This window comes from Lacerta agilis, chromosome 11 (assembly GCF_009819535.1).
Source record: "Lacerta agilis isolate rLacAgi1 chromosome 11, rLacAgi1.pri, whole genome shotgun sequence".
Classification (NCBI taxonomy): domain Eukaryota; kingdom Metazoa; phylum Chordata; class Lepidosauria; order Squamata; family Lacertidae; genus Lacerta; species Lacerta agilis.
In genome coordinates, this window is record NC_046322.1 from 8,198,779 (window position 1) to 8,211,043 (window position 12,265).

Consider the following 12,265-nt stretch of genomic DNA (forward strand, 5'->3'; position numbering starts at 1 on the left):
AGCATGTTCCACAGGGAGGGTGCCACTACCGAGAAGGCCCTCTGCCTGGTTCCCTGTAACTTCGCTTCTCGCAGGGAGGGAACAGCCAGAAGGCCCTCAGCGCTGGACCTCAGTGTCTGGGCAGAACGATGGGGGTGGAGCAATGGAGTTATTATTTTCACAAGCAAAGCCAACCCAAGAGATTTTGGTACCCAAGGAAAAAAGATCGCGCATGCACACACACACACACATAATTTCACATCCAAAATCTAATTTGACTACCAGCAGTTGAATCTTATTTTGACACTGGGAATAGGACAATGTCCTCCGCTGGGACCCGAGAGCAACCGTCTAGCTTCAGGGGTGCTGGGTAGGCCATAGCATGTACACAGAGCTCTGTCCTCCACCTAACCACCATTGCCTGCCCCAGAGCCTGTGTAGCCTAAGGCAGCCGACTTACTCTGCCCCATGGTAGGGCCAGCCTGGAACAAAATGATGCAATTCAGTGCAAGGGGGCCTGTCAGCTAACAACCCAAAGATTCTCTTCTATCTTTACATCTTGCTTCTGCAAATCCAACCGCACATCCTCCTCCTTCCGGTGTGATGGGTACAGTCAAAAAAGACTGGGGTGGGAGGGAAAGAGAGAAAGGAGTAACAGCTACCTTGGTTTCCACTACAGCTGCAGATTTAAAGGTACTGTATTGGGGAATTTCTGAGTAGTTAGCGATCAACCTATAATGTGATCAAGGGAACATTCAGAGGACACACACACAAACAATAACACCATTGTGCTCCATGTTAATTAATCTGCAGCCCCAGAGCCATCTGGTTTGATGGGACTCGTGATTAGTTTCTAAAATGAGAAAGTCCACGTGTTCAAGTTTGGAACTACTTTCACTCCAATTATGCCAATTTACGGATGAAGACTTCCACTGTCCAATCCCTTTATGGTTTGGGGGTGTCACTGCCCTGCAGTCCCCTGCTTCCGAATTCCTGTTTAATTGGGAGGTTCTCTCAAATCAATTCCATAATAGAAATACCGGTAGTTCTGGCTTCGACGGTAAGCCCACACTCCATGATCAAGCAATGTTTGCTCTGCGTGAGGAATTGGCTCCAAGGATGTCCAAGAGGAAGCTGAAGGCTTTTCTGTTCCCTGGGTCAAATCACCCTCCCAGGCTCCATCCCTTTGCTGGACTCCACCACCCCACCACCCCCTGTGGAGGGATTGAAGATCTTAAAGGGACAGGCATCTAGGTCAAGTTCCTCCATTCTTCAGCAAGTTCCTCTGTTCAAGTTGCCGGCATTGAAATGTTGGCTTGGAGATGTTTTACTTTAAGTTAGAACATATCTGTTGCGGCTGGTAGGCTCTGAGAGCCTTCTCTGTGAATTTGTCTAATCCTCTTCCAAAGCCATCTGAGCTGGCGGCCGTCACCATTTCTTGTGGGACCAAATTCCATAAATTTCTTTATTTGTAGTCTGCCTATCCTGCACCTCTGAGCATTCAGCTTCGTTGTGAAATTGCTTCGCTGGTGGGGAAGACAGCTTCACGGATATCGATATGGAGACTGATTAAGGTTTTATTGTCCCTCAACACGTTCAAATATGCTAATGTTATTGTTTGCTTAGTTTCATTGCCTTCTGTAAATTTTTTATTCTTGCCCTTGTGAACAGCAAATCAAAACATTCTATTAAAACATTCTGTCCTTGGACATATGATGTGAGCTATTTAAGGAGTCACTTGTGGCCCAGAATCCACACTTGAGGGCAATTGAGTTCTTGATGAATTGTAATTCTTGTATTTGTTGAATTCTTCCTTTGAATCATCGAATCATAGGATTGTAGAGTTGAAGGGGACCATGAGGGTCATCTGGTCCAACCCCCTGCAAGGTGGGAATCCTTTGCCCAATGTGGGACTTGAACCCACAACCCTGAGATTAAGTGTCTCGTGTTCTACTGACTGCGCTATCCCTTGAAGTTCCTTTGATCCAAGGCATAAATGAGTAGGCTCGTAAGAGCAGAAGTGGGGAACCTTTGGCCCTCCAAATGTTGGTGAACTGCAACTCCCATCATTCCTGGTCCCTGGTCATGGTTGCTGAGGCTGATGGGAGTTGTAGTTCAGCAACATTTGGAGAGCCAAAAGTTCCTCACTCCTGTATTAAAGCATCGGTCTTGAAGTTCTGGGTCAGGACCCAATATTGGGCTACGGTCTGACCATGGGTGAATAACAAGAGCAGTCTTGCTGCCCAACAAATGTATGGTTTGAAAAAAATTAAGAAACAGGGTCCCTAATTCAGGTTTGGACTACAGGGGAACCCCAAGTTTGAAAAAGCTGAAAAAACTAGGGTATATTCTACCAGTGGAGACCATTTTGCATGGGTCCATTTCCAGCGCACATAAGCCCACCCTTCCCATTCCAACCCCGTTCTATCCTCTTCCAGGTCCAAAAGAACCCGCATATCAGCCATCGCACGTCAATTCAACATGCACAAAACGGTTGCCGGCAATCCCATCAGCATTGCTTCTCCCCGTGTTAGGCCTCCCCGCTTCAAATATAGGTCATTTGTTTTATAGAAAAGGAAGTTTTGCAGGAAAGGACAGCGAGAATTACAGAGCTGGGGAGACGAAAGAATTACTGTCTGCCGTAAGAGGATTAACAAGCTCTCCAGCATAATGTCCTGTTCTGTGACATAACATGCCTCATTGGTCTACGTGGCACCATAGTGCATGGGTAGGCAAACTAAAGACTGGGGGCTGGATGCGGCCCAATCGCCTTACAAATCCGGCCCACGAATGGTCCGGGAGTCAGCATGTTTTTGCATGAGTAGAATGTGTCCTTTTATTTAAAATGCATCTTTGGGTTATTTGTGGGGCCTGCCTGGTTTTTTTACATGAGTAGAATGTGTCCTTTTATTTAAAATGAAAGCCCGGACACTGAGATCCAGCGCCGAGGGCCTTCTGGCGGTTCCCTCACTGCGAGAAGCAAAGCTACAGGGAACCAGGCAGAGGGCCTTCTCGGTAGTGGCGCCCCGCCCTGTGGAACGCCCTCCCATCAGAGGTCAAGGAGATAAACAACTACCTGACATTTAGAAAATACCTGAAGGCAGCCCTGTTTAGGGAAGTTTTTAATCTGTGACATTTTAATGTATTTTAATATTTGTTGGAAGCCGCCCAAAGTGGCTGGAGAAACCCAGCCAGATGGGCGGGGTACATATTATTATTATTATTATTATTATTATTATTATTATTATTAGCCAAACTGCGGGAGGCAGTGAAGGATAGCCGTGCCTGGCGTGCTCTGGTCCATGGGGTCACGAAGAGTCGGACACGACTGAACGACTGAACAACAAATTATTATTATTATATGAATATCTGGGTGATTTGTGGGGCATAGAAATTTGTTCATATTTTTTTTCAAAATATAGTCCACCCCCCCAGGTCTGAGGGACAGTGGACTGCCCCCCCCCCCCCCCCGCTGAAAAAGGTTTGCTGACCCCTGCCATAGTGCAACACACCCAAAAGATGAGAGCACAAGGAAGATGTAACAGGACCAAAATCTATGGAGGAAATGCTGACTGGTGGAAGACCAGCATTCTGCCCCCGGTGGGCTATATAGCAGGAATGTGTATCCTGCAGCCCTCCAAATGCCAATGAACTACAACTTCCATTGGCCCCAGCCAGCATGTCCAATAGCCAGGGGTGATGGGAACTGAACTTCAGCCACAACCAGAGAGCCACATCTTCCCCACTGTGGCGCCATGCAAGACTTAACATCTGTACATCCACTTGTCTTGGCAGACAGTGCTTTGTTTGTGAAGCTTTTGATAAATCATAGAATCGAAGAATTGTAGAAGGGACACCAAGGGTCATCTAGTCCAACCCCCTCCAACGCAGGAGGCTCAGCTAAAGCATCCATGACAGATGGCCATCCAACCTCTGCTTAAAAACCTCCATGGAAGGAGAGTCCACAACCTCCAGAGGGAGACCGTTCCACTGTCAAACAGCTCTTACAGTCAGAAAGTTTCCCCCACGTGTTTAGTCGGAATCTCCTTTCTTGTAATTTGAAGCCCTTGGTTCAACTGCTACTTTCCAGAGCAGGAGTTTCATTGCCGGGGTTCGGTGCTGGAGCTCCCCGTGCGTGAGTCTAAGCCACCCACGCACGAGGTACCAGTTGCGGGGGGAAAGCGGCCAGCGTTCCGCGTGCTTATGAGCAAGGGCGCCGGCCAAGTCTCACAATCTGAAGGTAGCTGAGTAAGACGGAAAATGACTCCGAAGGTGCGTGAGTAAATGAATGCCTCAAAACTAAATGGATGCCTCGAAAACGAATGAATGCCTCGAATCTGAACTGGAACCACTTGTAACCTCCTGCACTATCATTTAATAATAAAGGAAACCAAACCAAGGATGTTATCTAAGTTCCGATAGAAATTAAAAAATCCTGAAACCTTTGTTCCTTTTCCCCAAATGACGACAGACACCGAATCTATCTTTAGTGGCTTTGGCCAAACCCGCGTAGGCTCGTTTTCTGGCCCTAAGCTAAGTTTCCCTAAGCTCTCAGTCCCTGCGCGCCCAATCTTCCGCGATACTAAACTAAATAAAACTAGACCGATAAATCTTCCGCAAATCTAGCCCTAGGCTAAACCTAAAAGCCTAACTAAAACCTCACCGAAAGATCTTCCGCAAACTGAACTTAACTAAAAGAAACCCATCCAGCCCGTCCAGCCCGCTCCCAAAAACCCCTTAAACTAAACTTGACTGAACTAAACCTCAACTGAACCAACGTAAAAGAACGTGCCTAAGCGGGGAGCCTCAGCCTTTTATTTAGGAACAGGTATGACATCACGATCAATATTTTAACCAATAAAACCACTGTTGCTGCCCTCCAAAAAGGCGGGAAGCAGAATAAACGTCCATTGATAACTTTGAAACACCACTGGAACTACAAATTAAAGGCGGAGTAATCCTAATGGCAAAATGACTCTTCATTCTTACTTTCACTTTCACTTTTAAGTGTAAGGATACGAAAAGTAGTTCTTAACAACCATTAAAATAAACAAATAACCGCGGATCTTTAACGGATCCACGAAGTGTATTCCGACATTTCATATAATATTAAAGGGCTGACCACCCTCCTTGGTCTCTCTCCCTCATTATGCGGCATGGCAAATTTATGTTCCTTCCACTCAAAGAAATCTAGCAGGTGCAATTCAGGCACAGTTTTGCACTCCCTGAAAGAAAACATGTACTTAGCTCTGAGAGAGAGAGAGAGAGAGAGAGAGAGAGAGAGAGAGAGAGAGATTTTACATTTGAATATTGCTTTGCTGGAGAGAAAAGTAGGTGCACAGAGGAGGGGAGACGGGGAAGGCAAGGAAACTTCAAGGAGAAAATGGGATGCATGCTTTGTAGTTCCAAGCAACTTGATCAAAACGCCAAGAGGAGGGGAAGAAGGCAAAAAGCTCTCCTCCTAAGACCACCTGGGAGAGAGCCAGGTGTATGTGTGTGTGTAATGGGAGGAGAAAGACTGCCTGGATGACTTATGGCATGCTTGGAGTTTCTGTGGGCTATATAAAGCGATGCTGTGCAGGCACCCTCCCACTATCGCTGTCTCTGCACGCTCTCTGCGAAGCGATAAAACTTGGCAGAGAAGGAGGCTTCCTGGCCGGGCGGCTGCTCAAGGTAAGAAGAGATGACTTCTTTGCTTGTTTAAGCCAGTGTGGGAATGCCAGGGTGCCTGGCATGGTCAGATGTGGAAGAGAAATAAGATCCTTGCACTTTTAAACAGCTGGATTCCAAAGGGGGGATTTCAACAGGTGTAAGTTTGCTGTAGTAATTCCGCAGCGCCGCCCCCCTTTTTTATCTCGTCACCCTAAAAGTGCACTTTCCTAGTTTGGGGCTCTCTGAAGTATCTGATTCTACACACCTTGCTGGAAAAAGGTTTTTTTTTTCTTTTTTAACAATCCAGAAGGAAATAAAGCAAACTAGAATGCAACTGTGCAACTGCTAAGAATGCACACAGTTAGGCAGTCATTCAGTGGGACACATGAGTTAAGATGCGCCAGCGCAGGCTCAGGCTACAACCCTGTATGCCCACTTACTTGACAGTAGGGATTGTGGTGAAATTCAATACGCTTTGCATTTTTTTTTTCCAAAACAAGGAGCAAACCGAAACGGAGCTGTCCTTCGACATCGGCCCTTCTCTGAATTTTGCAATGCAGCATTTACCCAAATGCATGTGCTAGGGCAAGGTCTGCCTAATCAGGCATTGATTAATGAAAATAGCATACCATAATGCATTGCAAATGAGGAAATTGCTTTGTGTAAATGTGTCCTTTAAGGGGAATAGCCGGCAAAAAAATGCGTATGAAGAAATTTGAACAGAAATGCTAATGAATTTTCATGATTTATTTATTTTTTTAAAAAAATACGAATTGTCATGGAAATGTGGAGAACTGAATGCAAGTCTGGAAAAATGAGAAACCAGAACGGAAAGATTCACACTTCCTTACCTAGGAGTAAGGCCCATTAAACTGAATTCGGTTGCCAACTTTACTCAGAGCACTCGTTGAATTGAATGAACACAATGAAGTTCGCTCCACTAATTTCAATGGGTCTACGCTGCGTAAAACTTAATTCCAAGGATATGCATATAGGTTTGCACTGTAAACCAACCCTAATTCCACAGCAACCACTTGTGGCAGGTGTCTTTGTTGCTTTACGGTGTCCCACCATCAGACTGACTGTGACTGCAATCCTAGGCACACTGACTTGGGAGTAAACCCCATTGAACTCAGTGGGATCTATTTCTGAGTAAACATGGTCTGGCTTGCTCCGCTCATCTTGCTTATCTGGCTTTCTTGCTGTCAGTTAAGAGCGTCCCCGACAAACTACAACCAGCAGGAAGAGATAAGAGGCAGGAACAGACAGCAAGTGCTTTGTAATGAAGACGCCTTGTGCTTTTTATTCATGCTTAATCCTTACCGATGGGCAGTTTGCTTGTTTCGAAGACGTTCGCGCTGACAAAATTGGGAGAGATTTCATCCTAGTAGCAGAAACGGATGATTGACTTGTCAAGAGGTGTGGAACTAATTGTCAAATTTCTTGGGCTATAGTGGGATAGATGTTTAATGGATATCAGCAGACTGGTGTCGGTTTGTGCCCTCTGGGCGTTTAGCTACTTAACCAGCTCCCAACTAGAAGATTAAAAGCGGCAAATCCACGAGGAATGTAATTCATACAGAGATAGTTCCGATATCTGCTTCCCAGAAATGGGCATTCTTGATAGATGATGAGTTCAGCAGCTTGACTCGAACCAGGGTGAGCTCAAGACAAGTGCAGCAATTTAAGGATCTTGCCCACCTGCAGCCCCCCACAAACCAGGATGCAGAATATTTTGGCAGCTGCGGCAGAAGATCCCACAACCGCGTCTCCCACTGGCAATGCAAACACTGATCGTAATGAATTTGTGGCCCTTTCATAACACCCAAAATCAGCTTCCTGGGTCTGCCTAATAGTACGGCTGGCCCTATATTACCAAACTTGGTTGTCACTTCTCTACAACCCTAGATAACGGGTTAAAACTCTCACTAACCATCTCACTAGGAAACGAAATTTCAGACTCGGGAAGCAAATTAGGCATTTTCCACTCATTGTTTGGGGCTCAAGGTGAATTTTGAAGGCTGGAACACAAAATGAAACAACAGCGCACAGACACCCAACAGACACAGCTTCTTGACAATGTTTTTAGTACTCCAGGATTGATGTTACACTGCAATTCAGAGCAGCCTTCTGGGAGAAGAAATCGGCACCCCTCCATTTGCTTCTTGTTCTGTGGGCTTGGTGGTTTTTTTTAAGCCTTGAGATTTTACGCTGCTGTGTGTCTGAAAAGCAGGGTGTAAATAAAATATTATAATAAAACGGAATAGGGGGTTGCTATCCCAATAAGTCAAGGGAAACTAGGGCCAGGGCCTTCTCAGTATTGGCCCCGACTTGGTGGAACACTCTATCACAAGAGACCAGGGCCCTGCGGGATTTGGCATCTTTCCGCAGGGCCTGCAAGACGGAGCTGTTCCACCTGGCCTTTGGGTTGGTTTCTGTTTAATATTTATGCTTCATTCTTTATTGGTGGGTTATTTGTAAATGAGACTGTAGTTTTAATATTGAATTTTTAAATTTGTATTTTAATTTGTTATTTTAAATTGATTGTGTTTATGTTTGGTTTTTTTTGCTGTGATTTTAATTGGTGTTAGCCGCCCTGAGCCCGGTTTTTTGGCTGGGAAGGGCGGGGTATAAATAAAAAAAAAATTATTATTATTATTATTATTATTATTATTATTATTATTATTATTAAACATTGTTGAATTTTGCACCCCCGCCTTCAGAATGTACTTCAGCACACACACACACACACACACACACACACACAAGTTGTTGGCATCCGTCTGTCTCGAGAGACAATGGAGTGCGCCTCTGGGGGTGAAGTCAAACCACTGGACAATCACAGCGCCTGCTGTGGCTGCAGAGACCAATAACTCATAACTGCTGCCTGTGACTGCTGTGTGGCCTGACGAGTGAGATAATCTGGGGGTGATTCTGCCTTGCATTGGGGGGATTGGGTTCAATCTACTATTCTGTGCTCAAACCAAGAAGATCCTGTCAGAATCAGGCCTGTGATCTGAGAAGCACCAAGGACTTTCCTCCTGCATAATATTATTTCGCCATATCTTTACAACTGCACGTGAAACAGATTTTTTTTTTATTGCTTTTTGTCAATCTGTCAGAACCAGTTCACTAATAGAGCTACATGCTTCTAGAGAGTTGCTACAGCTCTGTACTGTAGTAACCCCTTTCTTCCCACTGGAGCCTTTCCAACATTTCAGTCCTGTGGGCACTTCAGGGGGTGAGGGGACCTGAGAGCCTCGGTGGGAGGGGGGGCACAGTTCAAAATACCAGCGTGCCGAAAAGAGGAGCGAACAAATGTAAACTTTGCTCTTGGGTAAACCAAACAGCTCCGTTGAGTAAGTCAACACACATTGCAGGCAAAGAAAGAAAGAAAACTTACACTTCCCTTACCCGGCTGAAAATGTACTCCTAACCTTAGCAGCAAAGAATACCTATGTAAACTGCAAGGCGTGAAATGTACACCACGTTCTTTACAAAAGCACGTTCTCGTTCCCCTGTCTCGACTCTGCAAGTGGTAACTAGTTTTTGTTCAAGACCTGGGGGAAAGGCACTCTGCATATGTTGGGTTTCCCTCTGACTATTTCTGCTTTTCAGCGAACAGAAAGAGAAGTGCTGGATTCTCTGTGAAGGCATTTCCCCCCAAGAACATTTGTGAGAATCTTATTCACTCGTCCCCCTGTGAACAAAGATGGCCATTTTGCCTTCTGCTCCCTGAATATTCTCTCCCAGTTTTTGTGTGTTGCCTGCCATTTCTACCTGCAGTTCCCTGATGCAACCGCTAGGGCTTGAGCCTTATGGTGGATGCAAAATGGCGGCCAGGTTGCAACACAGGAGCTTGTGGTTGGTGGGCTGGTGCATGCGGGAGGGGGTGGGAGCTAGGCTGATCCCAACACTTATGGGGGCCTGCCTTCAAGAAACGGTTGTAGAATTTCTTCTCCCTTTCCTCCAGAGAATGGCCACCCCAATTTCAATACCCTTCAGAGTGGGGAATTTGGGGGAAGCCATTTAAATGTTCTCCTTGCCCTGTTTCTACTCCATCGTCTTGCACAAACATGATGAACTGGTCGACCTCAGGCTATTTCCAACACAAATCACTCACAACTTTTTCTGATCCCTATTGTGTGCATTAGGGCCATCTCTCTCTCTCTCTCTCTCTCTCTCTCTCTCTCTCTCTCTCTCTCTCTCATCAGGGATGGCTAACCCATGATCCTCTCCAGAAGTTGTTGGACTTCCATTCCCATCAGCCTCTGCCATTCCATCAGCCTCTGCCAGCATGATCAATGGCCAGGGCTGCTGGGAACTGAAGTTCAGCAACATCCTGAAAACCGCTTGTCCCCTACTCGTGTTGCCAATGGTGCTGAGTAAAGCAGTAAACCTGAAATATACTCGGAGTCAAGTGTGAATTTCATGCTGTTCATTCAGCTCATGGTAGCAAGGAATGAATCTTTCCCCAAAACGTCTGCTATATATACATTATTTACACAATGGGCCCCACGTGATTGGCTAATTCCAGGCTACTCCTGTAGGCCAATCAGGTTGCTGATTCACTTCCACCTGGAGCTGGATTGGGTGACTCCTGCGGACGAATCAGACTGCTGCATTCTGGATCCTATTGTTCTAGGATTCGGCTCAGTACATAGCAAAACCCACGTAGGTAATGAATGATGATGATGATGATGAAGGATAAGAGCTTCCAAAGCAAAGTGGGTGCTACTTAGGAACACGTAAGGCCCAAACCATTGCTTTCAGAAATCAAGACCACAGCAGTATGAAAAACTAGAGCAGCATGAAATATTCTGGAGTAGGGCGAAGCTGGTTAGCTGCCTCCAAGAACTGGAACACTCCAGTAGGAAGGCAATGATGCTGTGGAACATTTTGTTGTAGGTCCAACTTGTTTCAATCTACCACAGAAAGAGGCCAATTAAGACTGGCGTCCTATACCCAGTTTTCTGGGAGTGAGGCCCATTAAACTCAACAGGACTTTTGAGTAGAAGTATAGGATTGTGCTGTGATTGTTTCCAACTTAAGTGGTACAGTAAAGTGTGGTCCCAGGTATTTCAGTGGAGGAATAGTGATGGTCCCATCATTCACTGATCCCTCTTCCTTTTGTAGTAGATAAGTACAGCTACTGCTACGCTGAAATTTGTCCTCTGATTTCTCCAGAGTTTCCCCCTCAAAGTAAAAGTCTTCCCTTTTCCTATCTCATTCTGATGGCACTTCAGAATTTCTTTAGCATGCAGTTATGAGCTTATTTTCTTGTTGAGAGGTGGCCGAGGACTGTGTATCTCTCTTGTTTCCCTATTAAACATTTCTATAGCATTCTGCAGCCTCCCCGACTGCCTGTGCTTCCTGATTTGAATAAGCCCCTTGTGGAAAGAGTGACTTTTTGATGTCTTACTCAAGCCTTTGATTGATCTGTGGGCACCAAGGAAGGCTGCAGAGCGCAAACCACTGGCGAGATAATTTGAGAAAAGGAAGGAAGGAAGGATTGGCCCATTATACCTGAAGGAGTGTCTCCACCCCCCATCATTCAGCCTCGACACTGAGGTCCAGCTCTGAGGACCTTCTGGCAGTTCCCTCCCTGCAAGAAGTCAGGTTACAGGGAACCAGGCAGAGGGCCTTCTCGGTAGTGGTGCCCGCCCTGTGGAATGCTCTCTCATCAGATGTCAAGGAAATAAACAACTACAGTGGTACCTTGGGTTACGAACTTAATTTGTTCCAGAGGTCTGTTCTTAACCCAAAAACATTCTTAACCTGAGGCACGCTTTCGCTAATGGGGCCTCCTGCTGCTGCCGCACTGCCGCCACGTGATTTCCATTCTCATCCTGGGGCAAAGTTCTCAACCCGAGCGGACTTTGTAACCCGAAGTGTTTGTAACCCGAGGTACCACTTTTAGAAGACATCTGAAGGCAGCCCTGTTTAGGGAAGTTTTTAATGTCTGGTGTTTCATTGTGCTTTTAATTCTGTTGGGAGCCACCCAGAGTGGCTGGAGAAACCCAGTCAGATGGGCAGGGTATTAATAATAATAATAATAATAATAATAATAATAATAATAATAATAATAATAATAAATTATTATTATTATTATTATTACTATTACTATTACTATTATTATTATTAGGATACTCACAAGCACCCTTTGGTCACCTCAAAAGGAAGGTAAGCACAACCAAAAACTTGGATGAGAATTTTGCCGAATTTTCAACATCCCTTTGATAATTTTTGAATGAAATTTCTATTCTCATTAATTGATGGAGAATGGCAAAAATTCAGGAGAAACAGTAGTGGATGGTGGGGTAGGATGACAGCACTTACCTAACCTCCTGGCAGTGGAGTCTCTGCTGCTTACCAGAAGGAAGTGAGAGGGGCAAAGTGGTGGTAACATTGACGCTGTGGAAACGCACCAGCAGGAGCACTCTGCCAGAAGAATTGCACAGCACTGACCTTCCTGCTACCTTGCTCCTTCCACTCTACCTCCCAAGAAGCAGCAGGGACTCTGCTGCCGGGAAGTCAGGTAAGCATCGTTGTCCCACCATCCACTACAGCAGAGAGCCTTTCAGCAGTTGTGTTGGAAATGCAAAAGCTCCAGATGATAAGCACTTGCGGAAGC

The 12,265-nt window shown here is 45.6% G+C and overlaps 1 protein-coding gene across 2 annotated transcripts in view; it reads left to right on the forward strand.

The window, feature by feature from the left end:
• The first annotated feature begins 5,586 nt into the window (after positions 1-5,586).
• SLC14A1 (solute carrier family 14 member 1 (Kidd blood group)) overlaps positions 5,587-12,265 on the forward strand; it is a 30,143-nt gene continuing 23,464 nt past the window's right edge. For both annotated transcript variants that reach the window (XM_033164620.1, XM_033164621.1), the window contains exon 1: positions 5,587-5,652. The gene's annotated coding sequence lies outside the window, so the exon portion shown is untranslated. The remainder of the gene's footprint in view (positions 5,653-12,265) is intronic.